Source organism: Lolium perenne, chromosome 4 (assembly GCF_019359855.2).
Source record: "Lolium perenne isolate Kyuss_39 chromosome 4, Kyuss_2.0, whole genome shotgun sequence".
Taxonomy (NCBI): domain Eukaryota; kingdom Viridiplantae; phylum Streptophyta; class Magnoliopsida; order Poales; family Poaceae; genus Lolium; species Lolium perenne.
Genome location: NC_067247.2, coordinates 346,761,046 through 346,781,138, shown reverse-complemented (window position 1 = coordinate 346,781,138; position 20,093 = coordinate 346,761,046). Strand labels below are relative to the sequence as shown.

The 20,093-nt window shown below is 41.2% G+C and overlaps 1 long non-coding RNA gene across 4 annotated transcripts; it reads right to left on the bottom strand.

The window, feature by feature from the left end:
- Positions 1–15,897: 15,897 nt before the first annotated feature.
- On the bottom strand, positions 15,898–19,413 carry LOC127297042 (uncharacterized). 4 transcript variants are annotated; one of them, XR_007848850.2, is made up of 6 exons: positions 18,916–19,413; positions 18,000–18,074; positions 17,448–17,488; positions 17,234–17,373; positions 16,737–16,910; positions 15,898–16,543 (listed from the first exon to the last, which is right to left on the bottom strand). It is a non-coding gene; the product is annotated as an uncharacterized lncRNA (long non-coding RNA). The 4 variants fall into 4 exon arrangements; XR_011743953.1 differs by having other exon boundaries at positions 16,763–16,910; positions 18,916–19,412; XR_007848849.2 differs by having other exon boundaries at positions 16,811–16,910; positions 18,916–19,410.
- Positions 19,414–20,093: the final 680 nt, after the last annotated feature.

Here is a 20,093-nt window from a genome sequence, read left to right as displayed (position 1 = left end):
TTATCCTGGTAAACATCCGGGTGGCGCTATTCATAGGCTGACAGCTTCTGCACCATGTGCGCCAGTGAAGGGTAGTCTGCTTGGGAGGCCACGTCCTTGATCGATGATGAGAGACCCACCACCGCCAACTCGACTGCTTCTTTTTCACTTACATGAACCGAATAGGATCGGTTCCTAACGGTCCTGAAGCGCTGGACGTATTCTGCCACTGTTTCCCCGCGCTTCTGTCGCACTTGTGCTAGATCGGCAATGCGAGCCTCGGAAGCCTCTGAGTGATACTGTATGTGGAACTGTTCTTCCAACTGCTTCCAAGTCCGGATCGAGTTTGGTGGCAGCGATGTGTACCACCCGAAAGCCGATCCTGTGAGGGACTGTGCGAAGAACCTCACGCGCAGCTCGTCTGATGCTGAGATCGTGCCCAGCTGTGCCAAATATCGGCTCACATGCTCGATGGAGCTGGAACCATCTGACCCATCAAACTTGGTGAAATCAGGGAGCCGATATTTGGGTGGTAGTGGGATCAATTCGTACTCATTGGGGTACGGCTTGGAATAGCCGATTGTCCTCCTTTTCGGCATCATGCCGAACTGATCCTTCAGGATTGTACAGATCTGATCCGCGGTGATGGCTGCAGGCGTCGAACTCTGAAGATTCGCCGGGGTGGCATACTTAGCCAGCCACGCTTGCTTTTCCAGCTCTGAGCCAACTGCAGGAGCTGAGCTCTGGAGGTTTGTCGGAGTGGCGTACTTAGCTAGCCACGTCTGCTTCTCAAGATCTGTTCCCGACGTTCCTCCTGTTGTTCCGGAGGTCCCTGCTGTCGCAGCCTGGTTCGAGAGCGCCCAGTTACTGCAGTCCGGCACGTATGCGCACGTGTATCCGTGCGGGATCTCCTTGGGCGCCTCCTGCAAGAATTGGTAGTCACTAGGGTCACCACCGATCTTGTAGACGACGTATGCCGATGAACTCGGCACTTCTGGTGCTGCCAATGCGAACGGCAGCGGTGGACGGGACTGGAGTGGCATCTCTCCTTGGTAAGTCCCCAGAGCTGGTCCTGACGGAGAATACTGATGGCTCATGATTTCCTGGATCACGCGCAGAGCGACACGCTCCAAAGTGTTCACCAGGCTCTCAGAATGGCGGTGCAGCGAATGAGCCACCATGAAGTTGATCTCCTGACGCAGCGACCTGGTGCGTTCTTCTGACGGGGTGGACAGGTCCACTCCATCGAGCGCGCCTTCAGGTGAGAACCCTTTCCACCTGATGCCATGTGAGCGGGTTCTGTGAAAAGAGCCGATGAGGTCGGCTTCGAGGACTGCTTTGATCTCGTCATGCTTCTTCTTGAGCTCTTCAGTCAGATCCTCGTACTTGACCGGAGTGCCTTCCGCCATCTCAGATGTAGATGGCGATGCGGTTGATGTCGAAGATTGTCCCACCGGGCGTGCCAGAATGTATTGCGGTCAGAAACCCACCGGCGGGCAGCGACGGGCAACACCGTAGAGCCGGGAATCTCCCAGGGCTGCGGCTGGCCCTGGTCCCTCCGAGCGACGGCCCGCAAAGCCTTCGGCACGCACGTCCGATGCTGATGCAAGGGCGTGCCACCTGACCTATACCTGGTCAGGAAGGTGTTGGATGATGCCTCGCTTAGTTTCCTGCATGGCATACACGTAAACATTAAATACGAGCCTCGATCGGCTCTCAGGTTGTCCTGTGAATCGGCTCAAGGAGCCGATCCACCCATGATGCGTACGAGGTGTACGATCAGATGGTGGTCCTGCTTGATCAAAACAAAGCTGAAACGACCTACTACGATTTAGGGTTTTCACCGCATAATCGGAACATCCTACTCGTGATCGAGCCTGGCGGCCACGCACGATGATCGTAAACCAACCCTAGACAAGGCCTAAAAACCAACACGAAGTTGATCCTCGGAACATCCTGTCTAGGGCTAGCGAACTACACCCTACGCGCCACTGGATCCTTCGACCCGTTTGTAAGGCCTAACAATGCAGATATTAAACTAATCCTTGAGGAACAAGGAGCAATCATAACGGATCGGATCTACTAAACAATGATCAAGCGGGGTGCCGCCCTTACACCCAAGATAGGTGTAAGGGCGGCTAGATGCCTAAGGGTTGCACGACGATAGCATATGATACGAAGAACAATGCTAACCCTAAAACACCTATGATAACTACGTTGCTCGCCATCAAAAAGGCTTCAGCACGAGCAACGCATGGAAGACGAATAAACGTGTGCTGCCTAGATCGCAAGATGCGATCTAGGCATCATGGTGCTTATCCGGAAGAAACCCTCGAGACGGGGGAGTTGGCGATGCGCCGAGATTGGTTTGTGGTGAACGTTGATTGTTGTTTATTTCATAAACCCTAGATACATATTTATAGTCCGGGGGACTTTCTAATTCAGGCGTGCACCTAACCGTGCACGGGTTAAACTCTAACTTCTAAACTAAGATGCGATCTACTATAATACAGATACACGGGCAAACTAGCCCAAACTTGGTATAGAAGGTCGATTCATGTATTTCTTCTATGTATATTCTTCAAGCCCATCTCCAATCGCGGCCCACCTCTGATCTGGTCAAATTCTGGTGATAACAACTGTTAGAAATGAGCTGAAATAATACTGTATAATTTATTGTTTAGCAAATATTTAGCTTTCAGTGCCTGAAGATATTTGTTGTTGGAACTGAGCTGAAATCTTATTTATTTGTTGTTAAGATCTGAGCTGAACCAATGCTTGAAGATATTTGATGTTAAATCTTATTTTTGTGATTTTTTTAGTAATGTTTATGCATTTTTGTATAAGTTTTGTTCAAACCGCATGTATATCCACTTTGAATTCCTCTACTTGTTTCATGTCTCCAAAAAGCTGATTATGAGATCTGAGACTATGAGCTAATTGTACCAATTATTGAATTTCTATCTATTCTAGTGTGCTAAAAAGATCAAATTTTTATTTGTGATACAAATCTAACTTAGACGGTCAAAAAGATTGTTTTTTGATCCATTTGTGTTGAACACACTTGAATACACTAGTCTATAAAACCAGTGTTTCAAACAAATGTTTTGACAAGTGTTTTGGGTAAAAATAGTTTTGTATTGTTTGGGTAGTTTTTTGGCTGGCTGGTGTTTTCACCCAAAACACTCCTCAAAATACTCATCAAAACAGAAAAATCCACCGAACAAGGCCATACAAGGAATACGCTGGTTTTTCTCCCTGATGAATCCTATCTGATGCTAAATATATCTGATGCTCAAAGCGTTCTTTACCTCACCGGCCAGTCCATTAGGAGATCCACTGGTTTGGTTTTTCCCGAATTTGGGAAGGTTCTATAACCTTCCCATCTGATTTTCCTGGTTTTTTTTGTTTTTATCTCGTTTTTCGGTTTTTAGTCCGGTTTGTTTGTTTGTATTTCTCCTTTTTATTTTTCCAACTTTTGTTGTCAAATATATTTTATTAAATTTTGAACAACTTATTTAAAAATTTGAAAATTTTGAACATGTTTAAGTTTTTAATTTTTTCAAACCTGAACATTTTAAATACGATTTAAAAAATATGAACAATTTTTTAAATGTGAACTTTTCAAATGTGAACAATTTTTTTCAAAATTTGAACATTTTTTTCACAAATCTAAACATTTTAAAAAATTAGAACCTTTTTACAAATTCAAATATTTCAAATTTAAATATTTTTAAATTTGAACATTTTTATCTAAACATTTTTATTTTCATCAAATAATTGATTTTAAAAAATAACGTTTGACAGTAATTTAACCGGTTGAAGTAGTTTAGGGCTAGATTAATTTTGTTTCTTCGTATCCGTAACACGAACACAGAAAGGCCAGGCCCACCACTAGCACCAAGAAAGAGAAGCAAGTTCACGAGTACTCGTCTGTGCATGAGGCGTCGAGCGCCAAATAGGCTCGCCCTTTTTCTCCGGATGGGGCCGCAGGTGCCACTTTGGGCCACACCTAAAGAGGCACCCACGACCAAATAGAAGGTTAAGTTTGACCTAATAGTTGGTTTTTGCCACAATAAAATAAAAATAGGGCAATCTGTGAAATGTTTTTCTTTCCTTATGCAAAATCACGATGTTGACTTGTTGTCATCATAAAAATAGATGTTCTCTTATTTTTGTAGTAATCCTTTGGTCCAAATAATATAAATTTATATTCATTAGAAAAGTCCAACCATATTTCTAAGAAATATATAATATCTAGAGGAATCCAATTTGGTCCAAACCATGACTCGCGAGGTGGAGGCCATGGACTATTCTTTCTTTATTTTATTTTATTATTAGTAAGAAGAACTATACAATGAACCATGTACAATACATAATTCTGAAGTTCGAAAAATAAATAAAAAACAACTAGCTAAGGTAGTAAGGTCATCACTCACAATCCGCTAAAAAGCCCTAGCTTCCATATATGTCTTAACAAGACCCACATAGATAGCAAAAAAGAAGTTATAATCATGAAAAATTACATGCCTATATTTCCAGTCTGCAATTCCCACACCGTGTAGTGCCACCAAGAACCAACCTAGCCCTGTGATTAATTGAGGTTATGATGGACTTCCACCAATTTATAAAGAGCTAGCGGCCAGTTGACTGAGACATATTAACTCTCAGTCGATCTTAGTCAACTAGCTCACGGTTAGTTTTTGTGTTGGTGAGTACTAGTTGTTTAGGTAAACTTGGGCTTCTTCCATGGATAGGTTGGGATGCATGTGTGTGTTCCAAGCCCAAGTTATTGTTACAGTTTACATTTTTTTGTACTTGTTGCCGACTGATTCACTAGTACATCTTGTATATCTTTCTGGTTGCCTCGCCTTCATGTTATATGCGCTTCTACAAAAAATAGAGAGGCATCAAATATATAGCTACCGATGGCTCGCACGTATAGGAGGGAAGAAGACCTAAAATCTCAGTTATAACCAATGCGTAAACCAAAAAACCTCAGCCACAACCTATATGCAACTCGAATACTCTTAGTCGTGACCGATTGATAACCCACAAGTATAGGGGATCGCAACAGTCTTCAAGGGAAGTAAAATCGAAATTTATTGATTCGACACTAGGGGAGATAAAGAATACTTATAAGTCTTAACATCGGAGTTGGCAATTCAGCTGCACATGAAAAAGCACTAGTAATAGGGTGATGTGAAAGCAGTAGTAATATGAGAGCAATAGCAATAGTAACACAACAGCATTAGCAGTAACACAGAGGAGATGACATCGGAAAGTATTCCAATGCGTACTTGACTTTTAGATCAATGATGATAACATAAGGACTGGGGTTCCCAGCTATATATCTACACATGTGGTAACTCTTCAAATAGTATGTGTTGGGTGAACAAATTACAGTTGGGCAATTGATAATTGTGAGGGCATGACAATGCATGCTATGATAAGATAAAATTTATTGTAGTATTTAATTGGGTATTACAACATAATACATAGACCGTAATCTAACCGCGTCTATGACTAATAATCCACCTTCAGATTATCATTCGAACCCCTTCCAGTATTAAGTTGCAAGCAACAGATAATCGCATTAAGCAATGTGTGTAAAAACGTAAACAATAAAATTACCCTTGGATAAAATATTATTGTTTTCTCCCTAGTAGCAACAACACATCTACAATCTTAGAAATTATTGTCACTCTTCCAGAAAACTAGAGACATGAACCCACTATCGAGCATAAATACTCCCACTTGGAGATACATGCAACTACTTGATCAGGGTAATCATAAGTACCAGAGAGCATGCAAGATCTTAAATAACAATAGTATGATAATATGATGAACAATCTGATCACAATTCCACAATATATCGGATTCCAACAAACACAACACCAATTACATCATATGGATCTCAGTCATGTAAAACAGCTAATGAGATCATTGTATTGAAGTACATGGGAGAGAGGGTACCAACTAGCTACAACAAAGAATCCGTAGTCCAGGGGGAAACTACTCACGAACCATCATGGAGTCGAAGTGGAGGAGGCAGAGTCGATGGAGATGGCTGATATGTCCCAAACGTATCTATAATTTCTTATGTTCCATGCTACTTTTATGATGATAGTCACATGTTTTATACACATTATATGTCATTATTATGCATTTTCCGGCACTAACCAATTGACGAGATGCCGAAGAGCCAGTTGCTGTTTTCTGCTGTTTTTGGTTTCAGAAATCCTACAAAGGAAATATTCTCGGAATTGGACGAAATCAACGCCCATGGTCCTATTTTTCCACGAAGCTTCCAGAAGACCGAGGGAGATACGAAGTGGGGCCACGAGGCGACGACACAACAGGGCGGCGCGGCCCAGGCCCTGGTGTGTGGGTCCCTCGTGACGCCCCCGACTCTACCCTTCCGCCTACTTAAAGCCTTCGTCGTGAATACCCCAGTACCGAGAGCCACGATAAGGAAAACCTTCCAGAGACGCCGCCGCCGCCAATCCCATCTCGGGGGATTCAGGAGATCGCCTCCGGCACCCTGCCGGAGAGGGGAATCATCTCCCGGAGGTCTCTTCATCGGCATGATCGCCTTCGGATCGATGTGTGAGTAGTTCACCCCTGGACTATGGGTCCATAGCAGTAGCTAGATGGTTGTCTTCTCCTCATTGTGCTATCATGTTAGATCTTGTGAGCTGCCTATCATGATCAAGATCATCTATTTGTAATCCTACATGTTGTGTTTGTTGGGATCCGATGAATATTGAATACTATGTCAAGTTGATTATCAATCTATCATATATGTTGTTTATGTTCTTGCATGCTCTCCATTGCTAGTAGAGGCTCTGGCCAAGTTGATACTTGTAACTCCAAGAGGGAGTATTTATGCTCGATAGTGGGTTCATGCCTTCATTGAATCTGGGACAGTGACAGAAAGTTCTAAGGTTGTGGATGTGCTGTTGCCACTAGGGATAAAATATCGATGCTTTGTCTAAGGATATTTGTGTTGATCACATTACGCACCATACTTAATGCAATTGTCGGTTGTTTGCAACTTAATACTGGAAGGGGTTCGGATGATAACCTGAAGGTGGACTTTTTAGGCATAGATGCATGCTGGATAGCGGTCTATGTACTTTGTCGTAATGCCCTGATTAAATCTCATAGTACTCATCATGATATATGTATGTGCATTGTTATGCCTTCTTTATTTGTCAATTTCCCAACTCTAATTTGTTCACCCAACATCTGTTTATCTTATGGGAGATACACCACTAGTGAACTGTGGACCCCGGTCCAATTCTTTACATCTGAAATACAATCTACTGCAATTGTTCTTTACCGTTCTTCGCAAACAAACATCATCATCCACACTATACATCTAATCCTTTGTTTACAGCAAGCCGGTGGGATTGACAACCTCACTGTTACGTTGGGGCAAAGTACTTTGATTGTGTTGTGCAGGTTCCACGTTGGCGCCGGAATCCCTGGTGTTACGCCGCACTACACTCCGCCACCAACAACCTTCACGTGTTCCTTGACTCCTACTGGTTCGATAACCTTGGTTTCTTACTGAGGGAAAACTTGCTGATGTACGCATCACACCTTCCTCTTGGGGTTCCCAACGGACGTGTGTCTATCAAGCTCTTTTTCTGGCGCCGTTGCCGGGGAGATCAAGACACGCTGCAAGGGGAGTCTCCCACATCCAATCTCTTTACTTTGTTTTTGCCTTGCTTTACTTTACTTAATTTACTGCTTTGTTTGCTCTTATATCAAAAACACAAAAAAATTAGTTGCTAGTTTTACTTTATTTACTGTCTTGTTCTCCATATTAAAAACACAAAAAAATAGTTACTTGCATTTATTTTATTTAGTTTGCTTTATTTACTACTGCTAAAATGGGTACTCCTGAAAATACTAAGTTGTGTGACTTCACTAGCACAAATAATAATGATTTCTTATGCACACCTATTGCTCCACCTTCTACTACAGCAGAATTCTTTGAAATTAAACCTGCTTTACTAAATCTTGTTATGAGAGAGCAATTTTCTGGTGTTAGTTCTGATGATGCTGCTTCCCATCTTAATAATTTTGTTGAACTATGTGAAATGCAAAAGTATAAGGATGTAGATGGTGACATAATAAAATTAAAATTGTTTCCTTTCTCCTTAAGAGGAAGAGCTAAAGATTGGTTGTTATCTCTGCCTAGAAATAGTATTGATTCATTGACTAAATGTAAGGATGCTTTTATTGGTAGATATTATCCTCCCGCTAAAATTATATCTTTGAGAAGTAGCATAATGAATTTTAAGCAATTAGATAATGAACATGTTGCTCAAGCATGGGAGAGAATGAAATCTTTGGTGAAGAATTGCCCTACCCATGGACTAACTACTTGGATGATCATCCAAACCTGCTATGCAGGATTGAATTTTTCTGCGGAACCTATTGGATTCAGCTACTGGAGGTACCTTTATGTCCATTACTTTGGGGGCGGCAACAAAGCTTCTTGATGATATGATGACAAATTACTCTGAATGGCACACGGAAAGAGCTCCACAAGGTAAGAAGGTAAATTCTGTTGAAGAAACCTCCTCCTTGAGTGATAAGATTGATGCTATTATGTCTATGCTTGTGAATGGTAGATCTAATGTTGATCCTAATAATGTTCCTTTAGCTTCATTGGTTGCCCAAGAATAACATGTTGATGTGAACTTCATTAAAAGTAATAATTTCAACAACAATACTTATAGGAATAATTCTAGGAACACAACTATAGGCCATATCCTTCTGCTAATGGTAATGGTTATGGTAATTCTTATGGGAATTCTTACAACAATAATAAGAGTGTACCCCCTGGTCTTGAAGCCATGCTTAAAGAATTTATTAGTACACAAACTGCTTTTAACAAATCTGTTCAGGAAAAGCTTGATAAAATTGATATTCTTGCTTCTAAGGTTGATAGTCTTGCCTCTGATGTTGATCTTTTGAAATTGAAAATTATGCCTAATAAGGATAATGAAAATAAGATTGTTACTACAACAAACGCCATCCAAGTTTGAATTAATGAGAATATTAGATTGATGGCTGAATTGCATGCTAGGTGGGAAAGAGAAGAAAACGAAAAACTAGCTAAAGAGAATAATGTAGCTAAAGTTTGGACTATTACCACCACTAGTAATGATAATGCTTCACATGTTGCTACACCCCCTACTATCAATGGTAAAATAATTGGTGTTGGCAATGTTTCTACTCCTAGTGCAAAGCGTGCAAAATTGCCTGAAACTGCTAAAACTGCTGAAACTATTTGTGATAAAACTGCTGAAATTTTTCAAAATATTGGGGACAATGATCCCATTGCTGTAGATCATAATGGTTTAGATTTTGATGATTGTCACATCTCTAAAGTTATAAAGTTCTTACAAAAACTTGCTAAAAGTCCCAATGCTAGTGCTATAAATTTGGCCTTTACAAAACATATTACAAATGCTCTCGTAAAAGCTAGAGAGAAGAAACTGAAACTTGAAACTTCTATTCCTAGGAAGTTAGAAGATGGTTGGGAGCCCATCATTAAGATGAGGGTCAATGATTTTGATTGTAATGCTTTATGTGATCTTGGTGCAAGTATTTCTGTTATGCCTAAGAAAATCTATGATATGCTTGACTTGCCACCATTGAAAAACTGTTATTTGGATGTTAATCTTGCTGATAATGCTATAAAGAAACCTTTGGGGAGGATTGACAATGTTCGCATTATGGTTAACAATAACCTTGTCCCCGTTGATTTTGTTGTCTTGGATATTGAATGCAATGCATCTTGTCCCATTATATTGGGAAGACCTTTTCTTCGAACTGTTGGTGCTACCATTGATATGAAGGAAGGTAATATTAAATATCAATTTCCTCTCAAGAAAGGTATGGAACACTTCCCTAGAAAGAGAATTAAGTTACCTTATGATTCTATTATTAGAACAAATTATGATGTTGATGCTTCATCTCTTGATAATACTTGATTCACACTTTCTGCGCCTAGCTGAAAGGCGTTAAAGAAAAGCCTTATGGGAGACAACCCATTATTTTACTTCTACACTTTATTTTATATTTAAGTCTTGGAAGTTGTTACTACTGTAGCAACCTCTCCTTATCTTTATTTTATTGCATTGTTGTGCCAAGTAAAGTCTTTGATAGTAAAGTCTCTGATAGTAAAGTCAATACTAGATTTGGATTACTGCGCAGGAACAGATTTCTTGCTGTCACGAAATTGAGCCGCCCCTGCTGTAGAAAATTTATAAAAATCTGCCAATTTACGTGCGTGATCCTCAGATATGTGCGCAACTTTCATTCAATTTGGGCATTTTCATCTGAGCAAGTTTGGTGCCTCTAAAAAATTCGTCTTTACGGACTGTTCTGTTTTGACAGATTCTGCCTTTTATTTCGCATTGCCTGTTTTGCTATGTTTGATGGATTTCTTTGTTCCATTAACTTTCAGTAGCTTTGTGCAATGTCCAGAAGTGTTAAGAATGATTATGTCACCTCTGAATATATGAATTTTCAATTATGCACTAACACTCTAATGAGATTGTTTTTGAGTTTGGTGTGGAGGAAATTTTCAAGGGTCAAGAGAGAGGATGATACAATATGATCAAGAAGAGTGACAAGTATAAGCTTGGGGATGCCCCCGTGGTTCATCCCTGCATATTTTAAGAAGACTCAAGCATCTAAGCTTGGGGATGCCCAAGGCATCCCTTCTTCATCGACAACTTATCAGGTCACCTCTAATGAAACTATATTTTTATTCCGTCACATCTTATGTGCTTTACTTGGAGCGTCTGTTTGTTTTTGTTTTTGTTTTTGTTTGAATAAAATCGGATCCTAGCATTCTTTGTTTGGGAGAGAGACACGCTCCGCTGTTTCGTATGAACACATATGTTCTTAGCTTTATTCTTAATGTTCATTGCGAAGGTTGAACTATTTCATTCATTATTATATGGTTGGAAACGGAAAATGCTGCATGTGGTAAATGGTATAATGTCTTGAATAATTTGATACTTGGCAATTGTTGTGCTCATATAGATCATGTTTAAGCTCTTGCATCATGTACTTTGCACCCATTAATGAAGAACTACATAGAGCTTGTTAAAATTTGGTTTGCATGATTGATCTCTAGAGTCTAGATATTTTCTGGTTAAGGTGTTTGAACAACAAGGAGACGATATAAAGTCTTATAATGCTTACAATATGTTCATATGTGAGTCTTGCTGCACCGTGTTATACTTGAGTTTGCTTCAAACAACCTTGCTAGCCTAGCCTTGTATTGAGAGGAATTCTTCTCGTGCATCCAAATCCTTGAGCCAAAAACTATGCCATTTGTGTCCACCATACCTACCTACTACATGGTATTTCTCTGCCATTCCAAAGTAAATTACTTGAGTGCTACCTTTAAAATTCTATCCTTTGTCTTTGCAATATATAGCTCATGGGAAAAATAGCCTTAAAACCTATTATGGTGAAGAATATGTACTTATGTGTCTTATTTCTTAATAAGTTGCTTGTTGAGCGGTAACCATGTTTCTGGGGACGCCATCGACTATTACACCTTTGTAGAATATCATGTGAGTTGCTATGCATGTTCGTCTTGTCTGAAGTAAGGGTGATTTTCATGATCAAATGGTTTGAGTATGCATATTGTTAGAGAAGAACATTGGGCCGCTAACTAAAGCCATGATCCGTGGTGGAAGTTTCAGTTTGGACAATTAATCCTCAATCTCTTATGAGAATTTTAACTGTTGTTGAATGCTTATGCATTAAAGAGGAGTCCATTATCTGTTGTCTATGTTGTCCCGGTATGGATTTCTAAGTTGAGAATAATCAATAGCGAGAAATCCAATGCGAGCTTTCTTCTTAGACCTTTGTACAGGCGGCATAGAGGTACCCCTTTGTGACACTTGGTTGAAACATATGCTATGCAATGATAATCCATGTTAATCCAAGCTAATTAGGACAAGGTGCGAGCACTATTGGTATACTATGCATGAGGCTTGCAACTTATAGGATATCTTATACATAACACATATGATTTATTACTACCGTTGACAAAATTGTTTCTAAGTTTTCAAAATGAAAAGCTCTAGCACAAATATAGTAATCCATGCTTCTCTCTGCGAAGGGCCTATCTTTTACTTTATTGTTGAGTCAGTTTACCTATTCCTTCTATCTTAGAAGCAAACACTTGTATCAACTGTGTGCATTGATTCTTACATGTTTACCTATTGCACTTGTTATATTACTTTGTGTTGACAATTATCCATGATAAATATGTTGAAGTTGAAAGCAACTGCTGAAACTTATATCTTCCTTTGTGTTGCTTCAATGCCTTTACTTTGAATTTATTGCTTTATGAGTAACTCTTATGCAAGTCTTATTGATGCTTGTCTTGAAAGTATTATTCATGAAAAGTCTTTGCTATATGATTCATTTGTTTACTCATTATCTTCGCCATTGCTTCGAATCGCTGCATTCATCTCATATGTTTTACAATAGTATGATCAAGATTATGATAGCATGCCACTTCAGAAATTATCTTTGTTATCGTTTACCTACTCGAGGGCGAGTAGGAACTAAGCTTGGGGATGCTTGATACGTCCCAAACGTATCTATAATTTCTTATGTTCCATGCTACTTTTATGATGATACTCACATGTTTTATACACATTATATGTCATTATTATGCATTTTCCGGCACTAACCTATTGACGAGATGCCGAAGAGCCAGTTGCTGTTTTCTGCAGTTTTTGGTTTCAGAAATCCTACAAAGGAAATATTCGCGGAATTGGATGAAATCAACGCCCAGGGTCCTATTTTTCGACGAAGCTTCCAGAAGACCGAGGGAGATATGAAGTGGGGCCACGAGGCGACGACACAACAGGGCGGCGTGGCCCAGGCCCTGGCCGCGCGGCCCTGGTGTGTGGGTCCCTCGTGACGCCCCCGACTCTACCCTTCCGCCTACTTAAAGCCTTCGTCGCGAATACCCCAGTACCAAGAGCCACGATACGGAAAACCTTCCATAGACGCCGCCGCCGCCAATCCCATCTCGGGGGATTCAGGAGATCGCCTCCGGCACCCTGCCGGAGAGGGGAACCATCTCCCGGAGGTCTCTTCATCGCCATGATCGCCTCCGGATCGATGTGTGAGTAGTTCACCCCTGGACTATGGGTCCATAGCAGTAGCTAGATGGTTGTCTTCTCCTCATTGTGCTATCATGTTAGATCTTGTGAGCTGCCTATCATGATCAAGATCATCTATTTGTAATCCTGCATGTTGTGTTTGTTGGGATCCGATGAATATTGAATACTATGTCAAGTTGATTATCAATCTATCATATATGTTGTTTATGTTCTTGCATGCTCTCCGTTGCTAGTAGAGGCTCTGGCCAAGTTGATACTTGTAACTCCAAGAGGGAGTATTTATGCTCGATAGTGGGTTCATGCCTTCATTGAATCTGGGACAGTGACAGATAGTTCTAAGGTTGTGGATGTGCTGTTGCCACTAGGGATAAAATATCGATGCTTTGTCTAAGGATATTTGTGTTGATTACATTACGCACCATACTTAATGCAATTGTCTGTTGTTTGCAACTTAATACTGGAAGGGGTTCAGATGATAACCTGAAGGTGGACTTTTTAGGCATAGATGCATGCTGGATAGCGGTCTATGTACTGTGTCGTAATGCCCTGATTAAATCTCATAGTACTCATCATGATATATGTATGTGCATTGTTATGCCTTCTTTATTTGTCAATTGCCCAACTGTAATTTGTTCACCCAACATCTGTTTATCTTATGGGAGAGACACCACTAGTGAACTGTGGACCCCGATCCAATTCTTTACATCTGAAATACAATCTACTGCAATTTTTCTTTACCGTTCTTCGCAAACAAACATCATCATCCACACTATACATCTAATCCTTTGTTTACAGCAAGCCGGTGAGATTGACAACATCACTGTTACGTTGGGGCAAAGTACTTTGATTGTGTTGTGCAAGTTCCACGTTGGCGCCGGAATCCCTAGTGTTGCGCCGCACTACACTCCGCCACCAACAACCTTCACGTGTTCCTTGACTCCTACTGGTTCGATAACCTTGGTTTCTTACTGAGGGAAAACTTGCTGCTGTACGCATCACACTTCCTCTTGGGGTTCCCAACGGACGTGTGTCTTGCACGCTATCAATGGCTCCGGGGGTCAATCCCCGTCCCGGCAGGGTGCCGGAACAGGAACTTCTGACCCCCGAAACTCGTCTAGACGATAGCGGCGGCGACAGAGCTTTTCGTGGACGGAGGCTCTGGTGTCTGGGGTTTTCCCGAGATCGTGAATAAATAGGCGGAAGGGCGAGGTCGATGGAGGCCAGGGGGTGAATATTTCTTAGTCGACTGATGTCATCAAAATTTCAATTGCAACACGAATCACGAATCAAATCTAATGGCATGGATAATTTTTCTCAATTGCAACTTCACTTCTAACTGTAAGAACACTCAGTTGAAACTTAACTTGCAACTGTAAAAACACTCAGTTGTAATTTCACTTGCAACTGAAATAAACCCAGCTGTAACACAGCCTGCAACTCATATACACTTAGTTCTCAGCTGAGAACTAGAAAATCCCTTTTAATTATACCGAGCGCTTGGATTCAGGAGATAATTAGAGATTTAAGGATAATGAAAGTAATTTTTTATTTTAATATTTAATTATAACATAAAACTAGAATATATAAAAAATAGGACCTGGGTTCATTGGTTCACTAGTAGCATCTCTTATAAACTTGATGGCTTGAAACAACAAGTATAGATATGGGTCTGATTTCCCTGAACATTTGTAAGTATTCATATTGACCTAATCTGGTTGTAGAGAGGCATGGATCGTATGGATATTATTACTCCTAAGTGTCCAATAACCATGACAAGACATTTGGAAAATCAAGTGAAAATACAAATCATTGCACTAGCTTACTATGGCATGATGTTGAGAATAATCTAATCTCTAGTGAATTACTAAACAACTTCATTATTACCCTTAGTGAGATGATCGGAGAAGGTACCAACATGCACAATTACTCCCTCTGTTTTTTATTTAGCTCGCGTTTTAGGTTTAGCCAAAATTAAATTTTATAAGGTTTGACCAATAATAAAATAAAATATCAACATTCATTGTAGAAAATGCATATATTATGAAAATATATTTAATGACGATTCTAATATAATAGATTTTATATTATGGATGTTGAATTTTCTTCCTAGATATTCGATCAAACTTTACAAAATTTAACTTAATTTGACTAAACCTAGAACACAAGGTAAATATAAATGGAGGGAGTAAAGGGTCCGGTGATCCATTATCTAAGGTTCATTAACTCATTATCATAAAGAGAAAAATCATGTTGCAAGGTCATCCAATTACCAAGGGTCCGCCAGCCCTCATGATAAGACACCACAAAAAAAAGCCACATGAAATGCTTCATTTCTTTAATGCTTGTGGCTTCAAGATAGGTTGGCAGTTGATAGGTAAGAATGATCCGGAAATAAAAAATTTAAGTTGATTTGGAGAGGTAATTGATGTCTTGAGCTCGCTACGCTAGAGCAAATCCAGTTGCCCTCCCTAAACCCTCCTTCCACCTGCCACCCTAAAATTCATGTTGTTGAGCTCGGGGAGGTGATTCTTTGGTGGGCATTTTGAAAATTTCTGGCAAACCCATCCTCCTTTTTTTCCTTTCCTTTCTCTTCGTATGAGAATAAAAGAACATGAAATGAGTGGGTGACCGGTGGCGAGCTCCCACACTGACCGGTGGGAGCGGAAGCTTTGGAGGCTATGTCGGGCTTTGGAAAGAGGGAAATATCATGACAAATGGGAAATATCTCCCCTACTTTAAAAGGGCGAGAGCGTCCCATCCAACAAATCTCAGCCTTTCAAACCATATATCCAACGCCTGAAATCGCTCACATCTTTGATGGGAGCGGACCAGCGGACCACAACCATCTCCATTGATCCACGAACAAATAAGATTGTGCTGAACTAACCGTTCTGCACGCCCGCAGCAGGACTTCTCGCCGTCTCCCATCCACCGCGCCGTCCTCTCGCCCTCGCCAGCCTGCCGCCCCATCGATTCCCCGCCAACGCCGACTTCCGCCCAGCACGTCTGTCGCCATTGTCGCCCAGCAGCAGTCGACGTCCAGCACGCCTTCCTCTCGCCGTGGTCGCCCAGCAGCGTCCACATCTCCTCTTCCAAATCTTCTTCCTCTCGCCACCGTCTCCTTGCTGCACTATCGCAGTCCACGACACAGTCCTCTCGCCGTCGTCACACTGCTGACCAATCGCTTCCGAGCATGCCCTCCGCCCTCCACGCAAGGGAATCAAGGACGCCGTCCACGACACAGAATCCAGGCTGCCGGCACGCCGGGGACTAGGCCGAACTGCATGCTCTGGCAGGGGAATCAACGCCATGTACGCTACTAGACGGATGCCAAATGAACTCCACGTCTTTCTTCAGGTTTCTTCAGACAATCGGCCCTGCAAAAAACAAGAAGCATCAGGTATCATATGCAAGAATCTCCTGATAAACAATTAAAATCTATACTCACCCTTAGCTATATGACTATATCTACATATTATGCTAATGCTAATGAGAAGGGGTTCAAATTAACTTGAAAAAAGAACTCTGAAAGAAATGGATCACTATCATATAAAACAAAAGGTACTGTACCCCTGGAAGGTTCACAATTTTTAAACCAATATATTCGGGGTAGCCGCAGTACTCCTTGCGCCGCCAGTTTCTACACTTTCTTCATATTCGGGGTAGCCGCACTGCACGTCACTTAGCGCGTCGACAGACTCCCCACCGGCAGCTCACTGTCTTCAGGTTCTACTGCTTTCTGACCTGCTGCAATTAAACAAATTGATTGAAGTCTTTGAAACATGTATGTATGAAATCAATGCCCTATATTTGTCAAACAAATCATGATTCATTAGGATTGTTGCTAAACAGAATAAAGTAAATAAGCAGCTCTTCTGAATGTTTTACAAACTTCTGTTCTGGAAGTTTAATTATGTGCTGCAACGCAGTGCTTCTTAATTACCCCTCATGAAACTGGTCACCCTACGGAACCCAAATAATAACACAAATCTTGTCACTCTGGGGAGTACAACATAGGTTTGAGTAGAACACATGCACTCATGATAAGAACAGTTGCCGGTACTGACCTTGACATGACCTTCTCCCAGTTGGTGGTCTTCCTTCCTTACTCGAAAAATCCCCACTTCATCACTACTATTCCAGAGACCAAACTTTCAACGGAGCTGCACAACTTCAGGTCCATATGGATCTAATGCTCCTACATGACCTAATGTAGACAAGAAATCCACCTGTCAGTCTAAGACAGCAAGCAGGACAACAATTTAACTGAGCAAACGTTACCATTAAATGGATCTGAGCCATTTGAGTGTGTAGTGATCCAGCTGAAAATGGTATTCTCAGTCAGCACCGACTAAGATACAGAAAATGAGTGGACTTTGAAGGTGTAAAACAATTTTGAATAAAGCACCAACTAGGCCCGGGACAGTTCTCTTAAAAACATGCTTGTTCCCTGCAATATTATGAGAAGAAATTCAGTCGAAACGACTTGTTTCCTGCCAGGAAACAAGATGTAAACCATCAAATGCTAATATATATACATACAGGCGTTGCATTTGAGATGACACTGGCAAATATACAAACTCCACACTGTATACATCCATATAGGCGTTGCATTTGAGGGCAATACATAACATGTCCAGCAGTACAGAACAGAGGGCACTATATAGTTCAGGAATGCTAATTATAGTGGATCCTACCGAATATAGATCTGTAAGCATAATTTATAAATGAGTAGTAGACGCACTGATCAATAGTATCACTACATAAGCTATTTGCATTTTACTCGAGAACTGTATCTATGATAAGAACGGTAAGCAAGGATTAGTCGTGTACCGCCATAAAATCGTCCATTGATATGGCGCAATCCCTTGTCTACCCAGCTTCTTCCATAAACTTTGTGAGTACTTGCTGAAAGGCATAAATTAAGATCGTGTTAACTTGAGATTTCGCTTCTGTTCATAAGTAGAAGACTATGCAGATATAGGTCAAAATGACAGAAAAACTCTTTACAAAAAAATTTGGTAAAAAATAACAGTTGTTGAAGGACAAGGCCTAAGGATGTACAAGCAGCATATCATCTTGATACTGAACTCTTGACTTATCGCCTATGAGTTCCCAAGTAATTATGTTCTTCTCTTCTAAACTAATAGTAAAAGGATGTGTTAAACTGTGTCTTACATCTGTACAACACAAACCAATGTATCTCTGAAGAACCTACTCCTTGAGGGGTATGATCTCCTTCAGGAAAAGTTATGCTCACTTGATGTGTTTATGATGGAAAGATGCCAGTTAGTTTAAGAGGAAATAAGAAAACAGCCAAATCTTACAAGTGAATGAAGTATGCAATTAAATACAGGTTTGTATGAAATGAAAACATCTCCTTGTTGCTCTTACATGAAAGAGCATTAAGGAATAATGATCCCTGAAAAAAAAAGCAATTACCAAAGATCTGTTTACTGGTTGTTGTAAGGGCTGGAATGACCAAAAACTGTCAGTATAAAAATCTACTCAAGAACAGTAGAGAGCGAGCACAATCAGTAGTACCCAGTATCAATTAGATATTGGCCAATAATATTTCATTGAGATGGCAATGGACCCATGTAGTACAAACTTACACCAATTGTTTACAGTGGTGCAGGAAACCAACCTATTTACAATTTGGAGAAGACAAATGAACAAGGACTAAATTATGGTGTTATCGAATACTGGGGATTTCCTGCAGTGTGGAGATGAGAGGGAACTGATGAACCTTGTGGAGATGCGGGGGCGTTGGAGAAGCGCGGAAACGGTAGGATGCAGGCGATCTGCCTGGCAGCAGGCTTCTCCGGCAGGAATTTCGGTCACGGAGGTTGAGCTGGGAAGGTGCGCCGGCCACTCCGGGAGACTCGGGGCACGGCCAACCCGCCGGAGCAGGACTTCCTACCTCGACGCTTGCTCTCACGGGAGGAGAATAGCGCACTGTAGAGCTCTCCAACAGCCGTACGGTGGCCAGGGCCGAGAATCCGGTGGACACGAGGTCCGCCCCTTGGCCTCCGTCGGCGCGAGGAAATGTCAGCAGCGGCGGAGGCGGATGAGGTAGAACTTGCGGCGGCGGGGAGGTTGGGATGGCGGCGTTCCTCACGCCATCTGTGGGGAGGCAGAGGTCCTCTCGCCGGCTACTGGAGGCAGGGGAGCGGATCTGCGGATGGTACACGCGCCGTCAGTGGGGACTGGGACTGGGACTGGGGAGGCAGTGGAGGGGAAGCACGATGAGAGGGGAAGAGTGAAAGTGGTACTAGCGTAGAATATCGTACTGTAGTATGTCAGATTCCAGCCCGTTAGCGGTGGGCGACATCACCTAGGTCTATGTGTACTTCTTTATCTTCTTCATTTGTACTTGACCTTTTCATGTACTCCGTAGTATTTAATTTCAAGCTTTTGGGAATAGGCCAAGACAGGATTGAATATCTCTTCCGTTTCATTCCGGCAAAATAAAATTTTAGGCATTTGCTTTGGTTCAGCTAACGTTGAGATTATATTGTGGACATGGTGTTTTGGCACACGCGAGTAAATGCACCCATTATGCAAAAAAAAATACTTTTTATTTTAAATGCATTAAAAAAAAAAACTGTGTGTACATTTGAACATTATATGTTCGTACACAAAAATTGCGTAAAAAGATATTGTTTGTGGCCTATACAAAAAAGACAAGAAAATGTTCCGTGGAAACCCTTTTTGGTGCACCGAAAATTGTCTTTTTTTGCATGGGTCACAAAAAATGTCATTTTGTTGCCTAACTTTCTGTACAAACATAGAATGTCTAGACATACATCTTGATTTTTTTCTGAATTTTTGGACATTTTGAAATATAATTTTTGAACAATGGGTGCATCTACACCTATGTCCCAAAGTGAATATCCCTTATATTGTTCCCTATGTTGTTATATA